Source organism: Schistocerca cancellata, chromosome 4 (assembly GCF_023864275.1).
Source record: "Schistocerca cancellata isolate TAMUIC-IGC-003103 chromosome 4, iqSchCanc2.1, whole genome shotgun sequence".
Taxonomy (NCBI): domain Eukaryota; kingdom Metazoa; phylum Arthropoda; class Insecta; order Orthoptera; family Acrididae; genus Schistocerca; species Schistocerca cancellata.
The window spans coordinates 402,747,140-402,763,552 of record NC_064629.1 but is presented as its reverse complement, the minus strand read 5'-3'; the positions used below and the strand labels follow the sequence as shown (position 1 = coordinate 402,763,552).

Here is a 16,413-nt window from a genome sequence, read left to right as displayed (position 1 = left end):
CCACCTTGCTGCACTCGCTGGACAGTGTGTATAAAGTGTTCAACCTGACAGTGTTGCCTCCAAACCGACGACTGTCTGATTTAAGGCATATGCGACACTCATTGGTGAAGAGAACGTGGTGCCAATCCTGATCGGTTCATTCGGCATGTTGTTGGGCCCACCTGTACCGCGATCATGGGAAAGTGGTTGCAAAGGTGGACCTCGCCAGGGACGTCGGGAGGGACGTTGCGCATCATGCAGCGTATAGCGCACAGTTTGGGTCGTAACACGACGTCCTGTGGCTGCACGAAAAGCATTATTCAACATGGTGGCGTTGCTGTCAGGGTTCCTCTGAGCCATAACCCGCAGGTAGCGGTCATCCACTGCAGTAGTATCCCTTGGGTGGCCTGAGCGAGACGTGTCATCGACAGCTCCTGTCTCTCTGTATCTCCTGCATGTCCGAACAACATCGCTTTGGTTCACTCCGAGACGCCTGGACGCTTCCCTTGTTGAGAGCGCTTCCTGGCACAAAGTACCAATGCGGACGCGATCGAATAGCGGTAATGACCGCCCAGGCTTGGTTGAACTACAGACAACACGAGCCGTGTACCTCCTTCCTAGTGGAATGACTGGAACTGATTGTCTGTCGGACCCCCTCCGTCAATAGGCGCTGCTCATGCATGGTTGTTTACATCTTTGGGAGGGTTTAGTGACATCTCTGAACAGTCCAAGGGACTGTGTCTGTGATACAATATCCATAGGCAACGTCTGTCTTCAGAAGTTCTAGGAATTTGAGTGATGCAAAGCTTTTTTTTATGTGTGTACTTCATGTTTTCAACAGTTTCCACAGCCAAGAAGAACTGGTCTATGGAACGTCCAACGCAAATATTCTAATCTCATACGAAACTTCATCGTTTTAACTTATCATAAATATTTACTGTTAAGAAGTCTCTAGATAATTTTTTTTTAACCTAATGGTTATACAGACTGCAAGTATATCTGCAATAAATATGTGGTACAAGGCTGACGTGTATATTACCTAAAATGTTATAGAAAAAGTTACTTTGCCTATATATACGTTAAATTAATAAAAATTGCTTTTGTTTCGTAAACGGTTCAGCACATCGAAGCGAGGTTCTCGGCAAATTATTGTAGGAAGATGTGCACATTATTTTTTTCCCGCATAGGTAATGCTAGTACCTCTGATCAGTCAAAATATTGAGGGTAGTTTGGTTCTTTTTAATTGGACGATGTATCTATAACGGCATTGGAGAGCTCTTGAAAAGAGGAGTACATTGATTTAACAATTATGAATATTGGCGTTAAAGCTTTTCGGAAAGTATCCTAGAAATGTGCTAAAATTGGACAACAAGGCGGCCATAATCGACTATTGCCTTGTAAACACCATCTAGTGTTGTTCTGCAGTAGTATTAAGCCTTTAAACCGTTTACATGTTTTCGCAGAAGTTGGTTATCTCAACATATGTATACACGTACGAAGTAGTTGTCGTGAGCCTCTTCCGATACACTAGAAGTAAATATATAGTTCCATTAACAACAATCGTAACTGACTCTGTATCTATTTCGTATAAAGTAGGTGCCAAGTGGAGATACGTTTCATCTTAGCGGAATAGGCTTATCTGCTTTCTGCTTGCAACGATGGAGTGTTGCACGTGTCCCACTTGCCGGAGTTTACACCGCAATAGCAGATCCCGATAGCTGTCTTTCAACGTTATCACAATTCTCGGATACTTTTAGTGAAAGTCTGAACGCCAACATTACCGAGCTTATATCACTGTACTTGTCTTTTCAAGAGCTTTCGAATTCCATTTAACAGCACATCGTTTTATAACAAAATGCTAAAAACAAGCAAGAGTAGAACACGCGCTTTGAGCGTTCCCTACGAACTTAATCAGGCATATAGATAGCTCATTTATAGATTTTGATGAGTGAATATTTCGAGGGAGGAGTCGACGTCAGCCGCAATTCAACACTGAAATAATTCAACGGCGATAGGTGAATATTTGTGTCGGACCGGAACTCGAACCCGGACTCCAAGCTTTACGCAAGCTTAACAGCTTCGCTTATCCCAGCACATCTACCGACCCAAATTCTCAACTTATCGCACACTATCCAGTAGCACCACTATCCATTTACCTCATTTGCTCGCAGCGTTTCTTGTATTCCTGCAAGTGTTTCGGATCTTATTGTGCACCTTTTATTTAGACTATTTGTTTCTTATTCTTGGCTTTGGACAGCAAAAGCCATACAGCCAATAGTATTTACAGGTGTGCCATGAAAACGTAACTGCAAATTCCACAGTAGAACAATAAAAAATAGTTCGATGCACACACACACACACACACACACACACACACGATGTGCCGATATTCACAGCTAATCTTGTAATCGAGTACTATATGGTTCTTAATCTTTGTTATGAACACTACATTGCATTTATATACATTGAAAGACCATCAGCCATCCATTACGCCAAGCGGGAATTCTGTCCAAGTCGACCTGCATTACCTTAAGATCGTCTAACGACTATACTTTCCCGCAGAAAACAGCATCGCAACGAAAACTCTGATGTTACTGATAAATGATTCCTGTATATTGAGAAACCGCCCAGAGACAAGCACGAGGTCACTTTCGCCACTCAGTGTAACGTTCAGAGCCGTATTGGTAGAGAAATGCGAGAGAAACAAATTTATAATACTGTCATGTTTGATCACATCGTAAGGTGGCTATAATTTCGCACCTCACAAACATTCATCTACATACTTTGCCGTGATTTACAACCGGAATTAGGTATCATTTGATAGGTTGTACACCGTATACATGAATATTTAAGAAGACTGACACTGTCAAGTACACTTTGTATTATTGCACGACGGAATGTCTTTATTATCAAAACGTCGTAATGAATGATTGCCTATACTTGTAGAGGTTGGAACGCCAGTGGAAATGAAACGGTAGACGTAACTCAAGCCCTGGTAGCAAAAACCCGCACAGGTGTGTTGGTCCTGCTTAACACAGGAAGTAGCCAAGGTGGACGGTCGGGGCACCTGAGCGCTCAAGCACAATACAGCGACTGCTGGTCGGTAGTGTAGCGGGGCCGGAAAGATAACGGGATAATAATTCGGAAACTCTGAAAATCTTAGACGCAGCAAAGATGAACGAGGAAGCGTTACCTCGGAAATCACGTAGGCTGGGCTATTTCCGAGGATTTTTACTCTGAGAAGCGTACCTTGCAGGTATTCCTAATTAACGAGGATAAGTACGTCCTCGCAAACTTTCCGCGCTGGACGACAAAACACTAAAATATGGTTGGTCGGCGTTCGGAAGAATCTGTAGAGAGGGAGAATATTCCGTGGTTTCTAGAATAGGATTCGCCTCCTGCAGTTACTCCGACGCACCGGACGCAGTACATATGGTGATATTGCTAATTACTTCGGCTTATTAGGGTTATAAAGCTAAACAGCTGTGATCACGTAAATTTTACTTCCACTGAGGTTTCACACCACTGTCGATCATGTTCGAAAGTAGTGTCTCCTAGTGCTTGTACATTGATGTCGGTCATCTCGCGTTATTTATATTAGATCGCGTAGCCATAAAAAGGGGAAGATTTGGGCAATTGATCAATCATATTAGTTAGGAAAACCATTTGTATCTCTTTATATCCATTGGACATTATATATCAAATATTTGTAATATATGAAGGGGTTTTAATCTACAATAAATGTATAAGCAGAAACAGCATTTATCATTTGTAGTTACTAGTGCCCTTAATCATTCATTTATGTTTATGTTATAATTTATATGTTAAAGAGCTAGAAGGATGAGCTAACATCACCATTAAGAACTCCTAAGATCTGCTTCAGGAGGTAGTCATACAGGGCCAAATCTTCATTTTCGCGTTCAGTATTTTCCGTTGCGCATATTCATTTTACACCCGCCTCGAGTAGCGTCTTGGAACATGAGCGTTATCAGCAAAAAATGTTGTACAGAGTCGAACACTGCCAATATTTGAAGAAATCTGTCACATTTAGAAAACCAAGATCCTTATATCAGAGGCTAATTTTGCGCCTCGGCTACTCTGATGAAAGGATAATATAATGGCTACTGATGAAGTATAAAACTTTGCGTCCCATAGAGACTGTGTTCATAGGAGACTTATTTGAGATTGCGTGCACATGCAGGTTCCTTAAGTCACATCATATTTATTGTGAATAAACTGTCAATCGATGCAAGTTGTCGTAAGTGTTTTGCAAGCTGAATATTCAGTTATATGGTTTTCAGGAATATACGGGGTGAATCGCCTACAGATTGCACCCCTTTTATTCCCTCAGCTGTTCAAGATCTCGGAAGGAGGATTTTAGCAAATGATAGTATAGAGCGGGATATGTGACTTTTTTGCGCGAGTAATACTATTAACTTTTATTAACTGAGATGTTTAAAGAAGTGAAGCTTTTAGAGTTCCGTACAACAATAGGTACAAACGGAACCGTTACAGGGTCACTTCGTCTGTCTGGACCCCTCTTTCTCGGGAGTGAGTACAGCTATCAAGTTGAAATTTCCTTTCAAATACTAGGGTCGACGGTCCCTTGGCGGTGTAAACAATTTAGGCCTTTAGGTCGGTGTAATCAAAATATATGGCAATTTATGTCGCATGTTTTGATACTCGCAAACACACTCACCAAATGTACTATATACAAGCTCGCTCACACACACACACACACACACACACACACACACACACACACACACACACACACACACACACTTGAATATTATGGTATCCTCACTGCAGATGCACAATAGGGTCCGAACCTCTTCCGGGAATACAGGTAACGCTGCGAGCAAACGAGGTAAATGGACAGGTAGTGTGCGATAAGTTGAGAATTCCGGTCGGCTGGTAAGCGTGCTCTGATAGCCGGCACTCATAAACCGAGAAATGCGGGCCAAGTGCCGCTCCGGTACAAATTTTCAACTTTCGCCATTGAATTATTTCGGTGCCCACTTGCAGCTGACGACGGTACCTCCCTCGAAATATTGATATTTGCGGCCGCTGTATCAAAAAACATTGATGTATGTTCCGTCGGACAGAGGCACATGCCCCGGTGTAACGTCACGTATGAAATTTGCGCGCACGGGCCACCGTATTCAGGGACAGGTACCTCCCCAATGCAGACGGAGACACGTGCAATAGTCGTCCATCTGTCCGCGGTTCTGTCCCTTTGGTGCTTTCATTTACCAAGTCTCACTGTTTAAACTGCCGGGCTTGGTGGTCTAGTGATGAAGTGCGAGCCTGGAGACAGTAACGTTACGGGATCCAATCGCGATCAGACACCGGAATTTTTCAGTCTTAACAGCTGGCCTTCACCTCTCAGTGTGTGAAGATCTGTGATGGAACGACACGTGGCTAGGATTCCTCGTTAAACTTTACGTCCCCTTTCTCCCGCAATATAATTGGGGTAGGTGACGTCCAGTTAAAAGAACTGGCGAACGTGCGGCTAAACATTCTTCTTGTGGAACTTTCAGACAATCGTGCCATACGCATTTACTTTGCTAGTAAAGATTTATTTTTACACACTCGTTCAAATCAGCCTTGACGTTAGCATTTTGGCCGAGTTGTCTAATGAGAAACACATGGAACTTTAAAAGATTATTATCGTGCATTTTCTTGTTTGTGACTAGTTAATTACGCCAATTATAAACACAGAGTATAACGAAATGACTGTCTACAGTTTCTCATAAATAAAAACGGCCTGGAAACAATGGCGGCAAATCTGAACAAAATAAAAAGCCCCCGCTGGTACTTACGACGAGTACATGATGAGGAGGCCTCATTCGGTGGCCCTTGATGCGCCGAAACCGCCCTGGTTCCTTTAGGAGCTGCTTTGATTCATAAATAGTTTGCGTCCATCAGAGCAAATAAAATAACACTGAAATCGTCCCTATAATTGAAAGAGTTGCTTCCATTGTAGTATACGTATTACAGAACCGTAAATTTGCTGTTCAAAGCCCGGAAACAGCTGGGCAAATTATACCTTACTTCAAAATATGGCCCCACATAACCAACCTTCTCCAGAATTTACAAGTTGAAGGTAAACAAAAAAGAAAATAAAAATCTAAATTCCTTCGTCAAAAAAACATCCTCGCCAAACTCCGACACACACACACACACACACACACACACACAAGCGCTGGTCACAGTAACTAGCGTACATGTCAACAGGAATGTGTTATGCTTTCAGTGTTTCCTTTCCAGATACCTCATACTATCTATTGCATGTTCATAAATAAACAAGTATTCGCATACTCTTGGACTACTGACTGTAAACGTTACGCATCGAAGTGTTTCTTCTTCCAGGGAAAGAAACGTTAACTGATCATCAACCCTAGACAATGTAGTTTTCAATGGATTTAACCAGAGTCTGGAAAACTTCTGGTATGATGTTACATTTCGATGCAGTAGGTACCTTGGATTGGAGCTTCAAAGTCCCTGAGAGCAGAGGGGGCGAGGGCATACGAGGGGCCACCACCAAATTTTAAATTTCCTTTAGTAATTTGTCTCAAACGAGCAGAGGGTCCATAAATCTGATACGCTTTTCACTTTGAGTTAACTTCCAATTTCAACAAGGAATTACAAAAATTTTATCGATAATAATGGCAATTTTCTTAGGTCTTGCTCCTGAGAAGCAGAATAAAAGAAACAGTGCAGGAATCATCTCGTTGAGAAAAACCTTTTCTTTTCTCTTTAGTGTTAGCTAAGCCACTTTGCGGGATTAGATTTTTCAGCTGGTAGCACTGTTCGGGTAAGTTATTTTCTCGTTCTGTTCATTCTCTCACAGAAACCATTATCTAATTTCTTTGCACTTAAGTATTAACAAAATGTTTGAACGGTTACCTATTTTGCTATTTGGTCTGCGCGTTATCTGTTTAGTTTGAACGACTATCTGAAATTCGATCTTATCGGAGTTCTTTTTCAAAAATTCCTTATGTCCGAAGTACATACAACGACGCTGGGTGCCATGTATTAGTATATGATTAACCTGTCTGTCTGAACCTCCCATCGGTAATTGGGTGAAACCGCGAATATTAAAAAAAAAGGAAGAAAAATTTGTACTTGAAATAACATTGACGAAAAGGTCAAAATAAACAGAGTATAAGTGCCGAATGGTAAATGACGAAAAAGAAAGTCGGCCGAGAGTCAAATGACCGTCGAAGACTTACGTAAACCACAGAATACCTCAGTTTGGATGGCCGGACGAGCCTTTGAACCCTACATCTGCTGATTGCGTCGCCAGTACTGACGTCCATGAGAAACATTCCTTTAGATCACAACAGTAAGCTGCATCTTTACTCTTGTGCCTCACAGTTCTGCTTTAAAAAGCTTTGGCCTTTTTGCCGCTAACCTCATGATTCACTCTGTAGCCAGAGCACTCTTAAGTTCACCACTTAGAAACCTTATACGCTTGTTACAACCCGGGCGTTCAGCCGGATTTATGTAGAACTCTAGTTCGGACCACCTCCTCCTCCCCCCCCCCCCCCAGCAAAACACACACACACACACACACACACACACACACACACACACAGAGAGAGAGAGAGAGAGAGAGAGAGAGAGAGAGAGGGGGGGGGGGGGGAGAGAGAGAGAGGGGGGGGGGGGAGAGAGAGAGAGAGAGAGAGAGAGAGAGAGAGAGAGAGAGAGAGAGGGGGGGGGGGGGAGAGAGGGAGAAGCGCCCTACCGATAACGACTGGCCATCGTTGTGTAGCTCCGATCAACAGGAGAATATCGCCAGGAATCAAAGGGAGACGAATGGGACGATGCAACGGGCGAGGTGAGGGTATATGCGCATAATGGCCAGCAGAGGGTTCGATGCAACATTCGTCCAACTCAGAACAATTATGAGCTGACTCGCTCGGTCGGCGATGCGCGGGTGCTGTGTGAGGGCTGCGGAACTACTGAACATTGTTTTGCTGTCATCAGTTACAGTGGCGCAGTATTTCGCATCGAGGGACAGCAGGAATTAAATATGAAAATGAAAGTTAATGGAACCGATTGGAATGCTGTGTGGTAAATCCTTACCCTAACTTGCTTTTAAACATTTATCACATTGCTGAACGCTAACATTCTTAGTAAGATGAAAATGCGTTATTGTCATAACACACACGCTAAAGTAGTAATTGCCACAAACAAACGTGTGTGCTTTTCACTTTTTAGTATCCTACAATGACTTACGAACAGTTTTCTCACCGAGGCACGCTGCTTCTCTCTATTACTCTATACATCCCAGTCCATAGCGTTATTTCTGTGGGAAATAAAGATGAACACGATGTAAATACTGATCCTGACCTATTTAATACTAGCTGAGTACCCGGCGTTACCAGAGTATGTATTTATTCCAATTCTATCAGTGCATCCGTAATGTCTACAAATGCTCATCTACGGCTGCCACACCTTCAAATCTGAACTCAAATCTCTTTGACAGTCAAAATGGTTTCTAGATGATGATGGAATATACGCAAGCCACAGGGGAGCCTAATTTGGTGAACAGAGTCGATGTTAGAACAATTTGTAATCCCAGTCTCGCAATTTTCCCTTTGTGGTGGTACTTTTATTCTTTAGTTCACCGAGTGTCTTCTAAAACATTCTTTTCAATCAGAAAGCCCAAAAGACCTGAATAACACGCACCCGTAACTGTTTTACCCTTTACAAGGTAATCAACGAGAAGTGCAGTTTTTGCACGTCAGGAAACACTGGAAGTAACCTTTCTCGCAGATCCAATCGAATTGTTTTTCTTTGTTACTTCAATAATAGCTTCCGATCAGTGAAAACGGCTTGGTTTTTAGTGTCAGGTTGTGGTCCCACAACTCTTACACTGTGACAAATCGTGCTAAATAAGTTTTATTTATTCCCACATTTGTTTTTCGTCAGCATTCAACAAATGTGATACCAATCATGCACGAAGGTTTCTGCCAGTTCATTCCTGATGTGAAATACACAGCTCTTCCTCCTTGCGTCACCTTTCACTGTCAATCATCCAACAGAGCTTTGTATGACTCCAGTTCCGCGACGCCCTTCAGCCGCGCCGTCTTCAAGGGCTACGCTTAAATTCATTCATTTCTTCAAAGCCGTAACTCTTGTACAGGCTTGACCAAATCACCATGATTTTCGGTTGGCGATGAACCACCAGAAATTTAAAAAGCATGACAGCACGGTATTCTAGTTCATCTTTTGAACGAACTCAGGCAACACGACTAGGGAATGTGTACCCACAAAAATCATACGGCAGATGTAGCTAATACATGGGTTACATCATTTGCAACATGTGCCATGTTAGGAAAATTTTTATCGGCATCAACGTCGTATCTACGTTAGATCACGAACTTTCCACCTTGCAGTAGTCATAACACTTAAGGAAGACGAAAACATCACTGTACTACATGCATTTCCACAGGTATATAACATAAACACGAAATTATACAATGAAGCCACTTTGGGATGGAGTTACCGATTCTTCGAGAGTTTTTCACAAAGTTTCAACAAAATCTGTAAGACAAGAACGCATCTATTTAATTATGTTATTACACTGGATAATATACAGCGTCTATTAGACTTCATTAAAATAGTAAAAATTCAAATTTGAAAGAAAAGTTACAGAAAGATATTCCATAGCATCAAAACTCTCCTCAGCATCCCATATGAAGCTTTCAAATCCTTAACTTGATAAATCGAGGAATAAATACGTGTTAATGAAATATACCTGAACGGCCAACGTATTTTTGCTGATATTCTCCAGTGCAAATTTCAACAACTAACGGGCGATCTCTGAAAGCAGACCTAAAAAGTAATTACAGAAGAACTGGAACAATGTATAATTTACCATATAGTAAAGAAACTTGTACTAATTAACAAATATGTCGAAGAATCACATGGTAAGGGTTTTGTGTTCATGGTATTTGACGACTGTATTTGGACAGCAAAGTAAATAAACAGAACATTGAAACTGTTGAAGTGCTTTTGGTAAAGCTCAAAACTAAGCTTTCGATGTGTATGAAGCGAAAAGCTGATCCTCGTTGTGTTACTGGGGCAGTCACACAGACGACGAGACCTTTGGAAACGGAGCAGAAGCTCGGATCGGGAAGAAAATATGCCTCGTTCTTTTCGTAAGGAATGATCTCGTCATTTGCGTTAAGCGATTTAGCGAAACCACAGGAAACACACATCTGTATGGCCAGACGGGAATTCTGAACCGCCGCCCTCACAAAGCCAACACAGACCAATAAAATTCTTTCCTGTATTCTACGACATAAAAAAGGACCAAGACGATGACTTAATGAAAGATGGGTAAATGCCATCAGAAAACATGTAAGAGCAAATTGTTTGCATATGGCTGAAGACGGCAATGCACGGAAAAGCCTATATTATTATTAACTGCTGTTGCGCTCTTCAGTCGGAAGACTGGTTTGATGCAGCTGATCATGCTACTATATCCTCTGCAAGCGTCTTCATCTCCGAATAATTATTGTAGTCTACATTCATTTGAACCTGCTTACTGTATTCATCTCTTTGTCTCCCTCTACAATTTTTACCTCCTACACTTCCCTCCAATAATACATTGGTGATCCCTTTATGTCTCAGAACGTGTGCTATCAATATCAACCGATCCCTTCTTTTAGTCAAGTTGTGCTACTAATTTCTTTCCTCCCAATTTCTATTAAATACCTCCTCATTAGTTACATGATCTACCGATCTAATGTTAAGCATTCTTCTACAGCACTAGATTTCAAGAGTTTGTACTCTCTTCTTGTCGGAATTATTCATCGCCCACGTTTCACTTCCTCCAGACAAATACCTTCAGAAAACACTTCGTAACACTTAAATCCATATTCGACATTAATAAATTTCTCTTCTTCACATACGCTTTTAATGCCATTTCCAGTCTACATTTTATACTCTCTCTACTTCGGCCATCATCAATTATTTTACTGCTCAATTTGAAAAATTCACCTACTAATTTTAGTGTATCGTTTTCTGATCTAATTCCTCAGCATCACCTGATTTAATTCGACTACATACTATTACCCTTAGTTTGCTTTTGATGATGTTGATCTTATTATCCTTCTGTCAAGACACTGTTCATTCCGTTCAACTCCACTACCAATTCTTTTGCTGTCTCTGACAGAATTATAATATCATCGGCAAACCTCAAGGTTTTTATTTCTTCTCCCTGAACTGTAAGTCCTACTCCGAATTTTATTTTCGTTTTCCTTTACTGCTTGATTAATGTACAGACTGAATAACATCGGGGATAAGCTACAAGCCTGTCTCACTCCTTTCCCAGCCACTGCTTCCCTTTCATGCCCCTCGACTCATAGCGGCCATCTGGTTTCTGTAGAAGTTGTAAATAGCCTTGCGTTTCCTGTGTTTTACCCCTGCTACCTTCAGGATCGCAAAGATTGCATTATTCTATTATTAATGACAATCCCTGAAACCACAGCGACTGATTTTCAAAAACTTGTAGTGAAAGAGTGAAAGGCATTTTCATTTACACTTTTTGCCCATCTTGAGGCCCTCTTCGGAGGCACTAAAGTGCACTTTAATGCTTTTTGATCGTTAGTGAAGGCCGTTGGTTCCAGCTGTTTTCAGGGGAAGTCCCAAATCTTTAGGAAAGAAGAAATGGAGAAGCGTTAGGTGTTGTAGCTGTGATGCTTCCAATGCAATGTCTTAACAATTCTGGCTTCAGTTGAATAAACAGTTGATGTCGAATCTTGGAGCCGAAGTTTACGTACGAAAGTCGCTAGTTTAACTCCAGCCAGCCAGCAGCACTCGATGATTTTCACTGAATACACACACACACACACACACACACACACACACACACACACACACACACACACACACACACACACAAAAAAAAAAAAAAAAAGCTACAGCGAAATTCAGTGACTGAGAATGAAGGTAGTCTCGAAACGGTTTAACCGAAGCCGATCACTAAGTATTGAAAAAAAGCTTCGTCGACTGTTTTAAGATAATTTTTGTGTTATTACAGTGCGATAACAGCTTTTCCTGTTACGTATATCTGTATATTTCCACACCTACAGCCATAGTCTGCAAACTGCTGTCGAATTGCACGGCAATGTCTACTGTTAGACGTACTAAGTTTTTTCCCGATCCATTCGCGCGCAGAGCGAGGTAAGATTAACTTTGAAATCATAATTAAATGGACATCCTAGATACAAACAGGCGTGGATGTACTTCATTGGGGACATGTTGAAAATGTGTGCCCCGACCGGGACTCGAACCCGGGATCTCCTGCTTACATGGCAGACGCTCTATCCATCTGAGCCACCGCGGGCACAGAGGATAGTGCGTCTGCAGGGACTTATCCCTTGCACGCTCCCCGTGAGATCCACATTCCCAGCATGTCCACACCACTACATTCGTAGTGCGCCTAATAGATGTTTGCCCATCATACTCATTACTCGTGGCAGATTAATCTACCAAGTCCCGTACGAGTTCGGGCATAGGCGTGTGCGGTTCGCACAAGAAGGTCAATGGCCGGGGAAGCCATATTTTAACTATATATGACGGTAGTATCTGTCCCGGCCATTGACCTTCTTGTGCGAACGCACACGCTATGCCCGAACTCGTACGGGACTGTGTAGATTAATCTGCCACGAGTAATGAGTATGATGGGGCAAACATCTATTAGGCGCACTACGAATGTAGTGGTGTGGACATGCTGGGAATGTGGATCTCACGGGGAGCGTGCAAGGGATAAGTCCCTGCAGACGCACTATCCTCTGTGCCCGCGGTGGCTCAGATGGATAGAGCGTCTGCCATGTAAGCAGGAGATCCCGGGTTCGAGTCCCGGTCGGGGCACACATTTTCAACATGTCCCCCAATGAAGTACATCAACGCCTGTTTGCAGCTAGGGTGTCCATTTAATTATCATTTCATTTCTAGCAAAGCTGCATGGTCATCCACGGTAACTTCTTTCGGGAACAGATACTACCGTCATATATAGTAAGATTAACTGCTTAAATGCCTCTTGTGCGCTCTGTAATTGGTCTTCCCTTCGCGGCTCCTACGGGAGCGGAATGAAGGGGCTGAAATATATTCCTAGAATCCTCACGCAATAATAATTCTTGAAACTTTTTAAGTGAGCTTTCGTCGGATGATTGGTCGCAAATCTTCAAGCGGCTACCTGTTTAGGTTCTTCGGTATTTTCATGACTCTCCCGTTGGTCAAAAGAAAGCTGTGATCGTTAAATTCCGACGCAGCAGTTCTTTCTGCAACACACGACAATACGATCAGTGAACGCTCTACTGAAATTTATATCGCATCACACAGCAGTAGTAATAAGTTACAACATGTACCCACGTGTCTAGCTGTAACTACGGCGCACACGGTTTTCGGGAGGAAAGGAAAAACAAATGTAGAACATTTAAAGAAAAACAATAGAATATGAACGTGTCCGCAGTTGACTATTGGTGGGAGAGCAAGACAAACAAGCGTGGGAAGAAAAATACGAGTGTCAGCTGTGAGGGGGGAGTACGTGATAGCTGAGGGCGGCTTGTTTTCAGAGGAAGCCGACGCAGCAACAAAGGGCAGCTTACGAAAGGGCTGCGCCGACGCCGCACAGCTCAGCTAATCCGCTTCCAATGTTCTACAAGCCGCAATTATACCGCGCACAATGGCCGCGTCATACACAAGACGCACCCTGTGTCCAAATTAACCGCTCGCGGCCGACACCGCTCGCGGCCCGCCCGCGCGCACGCACACACACACACACACACACACACACACACCGCTGTGAGGGAAGTTTACAACAAATTAGGAGAACACGGCATGTGCCATAACCCTATTGCCCAGAAACTTCGTTCAGTGGAAGAGCGGTCAAAATAAGCGAACGCGTGTCCCGGCTTATCCAAAGACGTTTGTCCGTTTTTGAGAAAACTACGGTCAAAGCTTTCGAGTTACTTAATGTGCCTTTTCGCGGGTAAAAAGTTCAGCCGGCACGGTAGCTCAGCGTGTTCGGTCAGAAGGGCGGTTACCCTCTGAAAAAAAAGAAGAAAAAACTGAAGTATTCAATCATCGACAGGAACAAGTGTCACGTGAAGTCCATGAAGACCAAATTTCGAGACCAATGTTGATACCAATGTCGATTAAAATGACGGAAAAAAAGCGGTGGCACAATAACTAGCGTCGAGGCTTCCCAGTTCTGCGACTCGTGTTCGAAACCCGATCATTGTTTTCATTTCTGTTTTCCATTTATCTACCCATATCCAATGTTTTGCTAAGTAAGCTGAAATAACGTTGTCATCATTTGTCTACTAATTGTCTGACTGTTAAATGAATTAAAAGACCATAAATGAATGAGAAACTATTTAAAATTGTTTACAGTGAAATTCCTGTAGTGTTTCTTGATTCATAATCAATTTTAAGCGCCAGTTGTAGGAAAAATCATTCCTTATTCGTCGTTTGTTGCGGCATTATTGCAAATGCCTGAAATCTTCACCGCTGTCAACGACGCTAATTTCGCGAGTGAGATTCATACGAAGAAATGACGCTGTGGCAAACCTGGCTTTCGCGCAATTCTCTTGCTGTTCGGGATTTCTATGTTTCAACGATTGGTGACATCCAGGGAATACACCAAATCTTCCCGAATAATAAATGTAAGAAGAAAATATAAGAAATTTATGTAAGAACTGGTAAGAATGAAATATAAAAATATGAAGATTTCAGAAGATTGTAATCCCTGAAACTACCGTACCCATATATATATAAATCTCAGTCATAGTGAAAAACAGTTATAATTTTACAGTTACTATAAAGCCCTAGTGAATTTGATAGGAAACATTCGTCTAGTTACCCTGTACGGACGAGCCAGATAAATGAAAAAAAAAAAAAAAAAACAATAATCTGGTTTTGAACACTGCAACGCTAGCCACTTGGCCACCGCTTTCGATCAACTTGACGCGCACTAAAAGGTATCTACAGTGCATAGAAAACTTTGGCCGTCGTTTTCTCAGACATGACGGAGTGTCTACGGATAAGCCAACACACGTGTTCGCTTATTTTGACCCCTCTTCCATTGAGCGAAGTTTCTGGGAAATCAAGTTATGGCACTTGCCGTATTCTCGTATGACACGGTGAAGAGAGGTGTGTTAACCAAGTTATACACACAGAGGCGTCGGAAATTATAACAATCGACACTGTTTTCTGTTAGTTTTCTATCCTTTCTTATGTTCTAAACGCCGGAAGAAAACTTTATTGTCGCCACAAATATATGGCTTCTGTTCTAAAGCAGAGTAGCATAATCCATAGTTTGTGATTCCCACAGAAATATCAGAACTGGTTTTATTCGGATTGTCTGGAAAATAATTTCGATTTCGCATCGTAAGCAGATGAAATCAGCTGTATTAGTGGATCAACATCGTGACTACACAATTAATTCGTTATAGCAAGAGAGAAGTGTAGCTGTCATGGTCTAGCGGGTACAGCACTGGACACCGACCCTGGAGGTGTCGTGTTCTATTTCGGCTAGGAACAGGGATTTTTGCCCTTTCCATTCCCTCCAGAACGGCCGTAGGTCCAATCAGGCTGCTATCAGATGGGATAAAAGGTGGTCGGGGCGATTATATACTAAGTGCCTTTAAATAAAATATCGTGTCTTTTTTATGCAAGCAAAACGTGTGGGAAAACAATTGAAAATCCTTATCAATATTGCTTATCTGATGCATTTAAAATCAGGTATTGGTACGCATTTTATCACCGACTAATGTCAGCAGTCAAACCATCCGAAATTCCTCTACAGTGTGTGCTGTGCAATTTAAGAGATAGGGTGTGATAATGACAATGGTCACCCGCATAAGAAATATAAACCTGCACAACTCTGTCTGTAGACTAATTTCATCACCAAATGATGGCAACGCACAATGTAGTCGAAATATCCTCCCTCTTCCGTCATAGTATTTCGCCCAGATTGAAACTTGTGCGGATCTCGTCGCCGCATTCGGGCTAACTGACATAGTGGGAGCAACGGACCTGGTGTAGTATTTTAATATAAGCCTTTGTTATCTCCTTGTTTTCGGCACTGCTCCCCACTGCGGTTATACGTGACTGTGATATATGAGGGTTACTGCCGAAAAGTTGCTGTAGTACCATCTAGTGGAAGAGAAAGATTGTAAAATATAATAATAATAATAATAATAATAATAATAACCACTACACCACAGTGGTAAAACCAGTATGTTGATACACATGTGAATTTTACACGATGAACAATATGCTGGTCAGAACAGTGATACTTGAAAGACGGACTAACAGAAAAATAATTGTTGCAAAACAACCTACAGAGAAATAATGAGGAAATCTATCACGACACACACAAACTATCAAAAGTAATTGCAAAGTGAA

General features: G+C 42.1%; 1 protein-coding gene and 2 non-coding genes across 5 annotated transcripts in view; 1 reads left to right on the top strand and 2 right to left on the bottom strand.

Moving 5' to 3' along the window:
* The window catches only part of LOC126183238 (syntaxin-binding protein 5), a 976,467-nt gene that overhangs the window by 591,635 nt on the left and 368,419 nt on the right, over positions 1-16,413 (bottom strand). The window lies entirely within an intron of this gene.
* Trnat-ugu (transfer RNA threonine (anticodon UGU)) lies at positions 12,273-12,347 on the bottom strand. Its single transcript has one exon. It is a non-coding gene; the product is annotated as a tRNA-Thr (tRNA).
* On the top strand, positions 12,799-12,873 carry Trnat-ugu (transfer RNA threonine (anticodon UGU)). The gene has a single exon. It is a non-coding gene; the product is annotated as a tRNA-Thr (tRNA).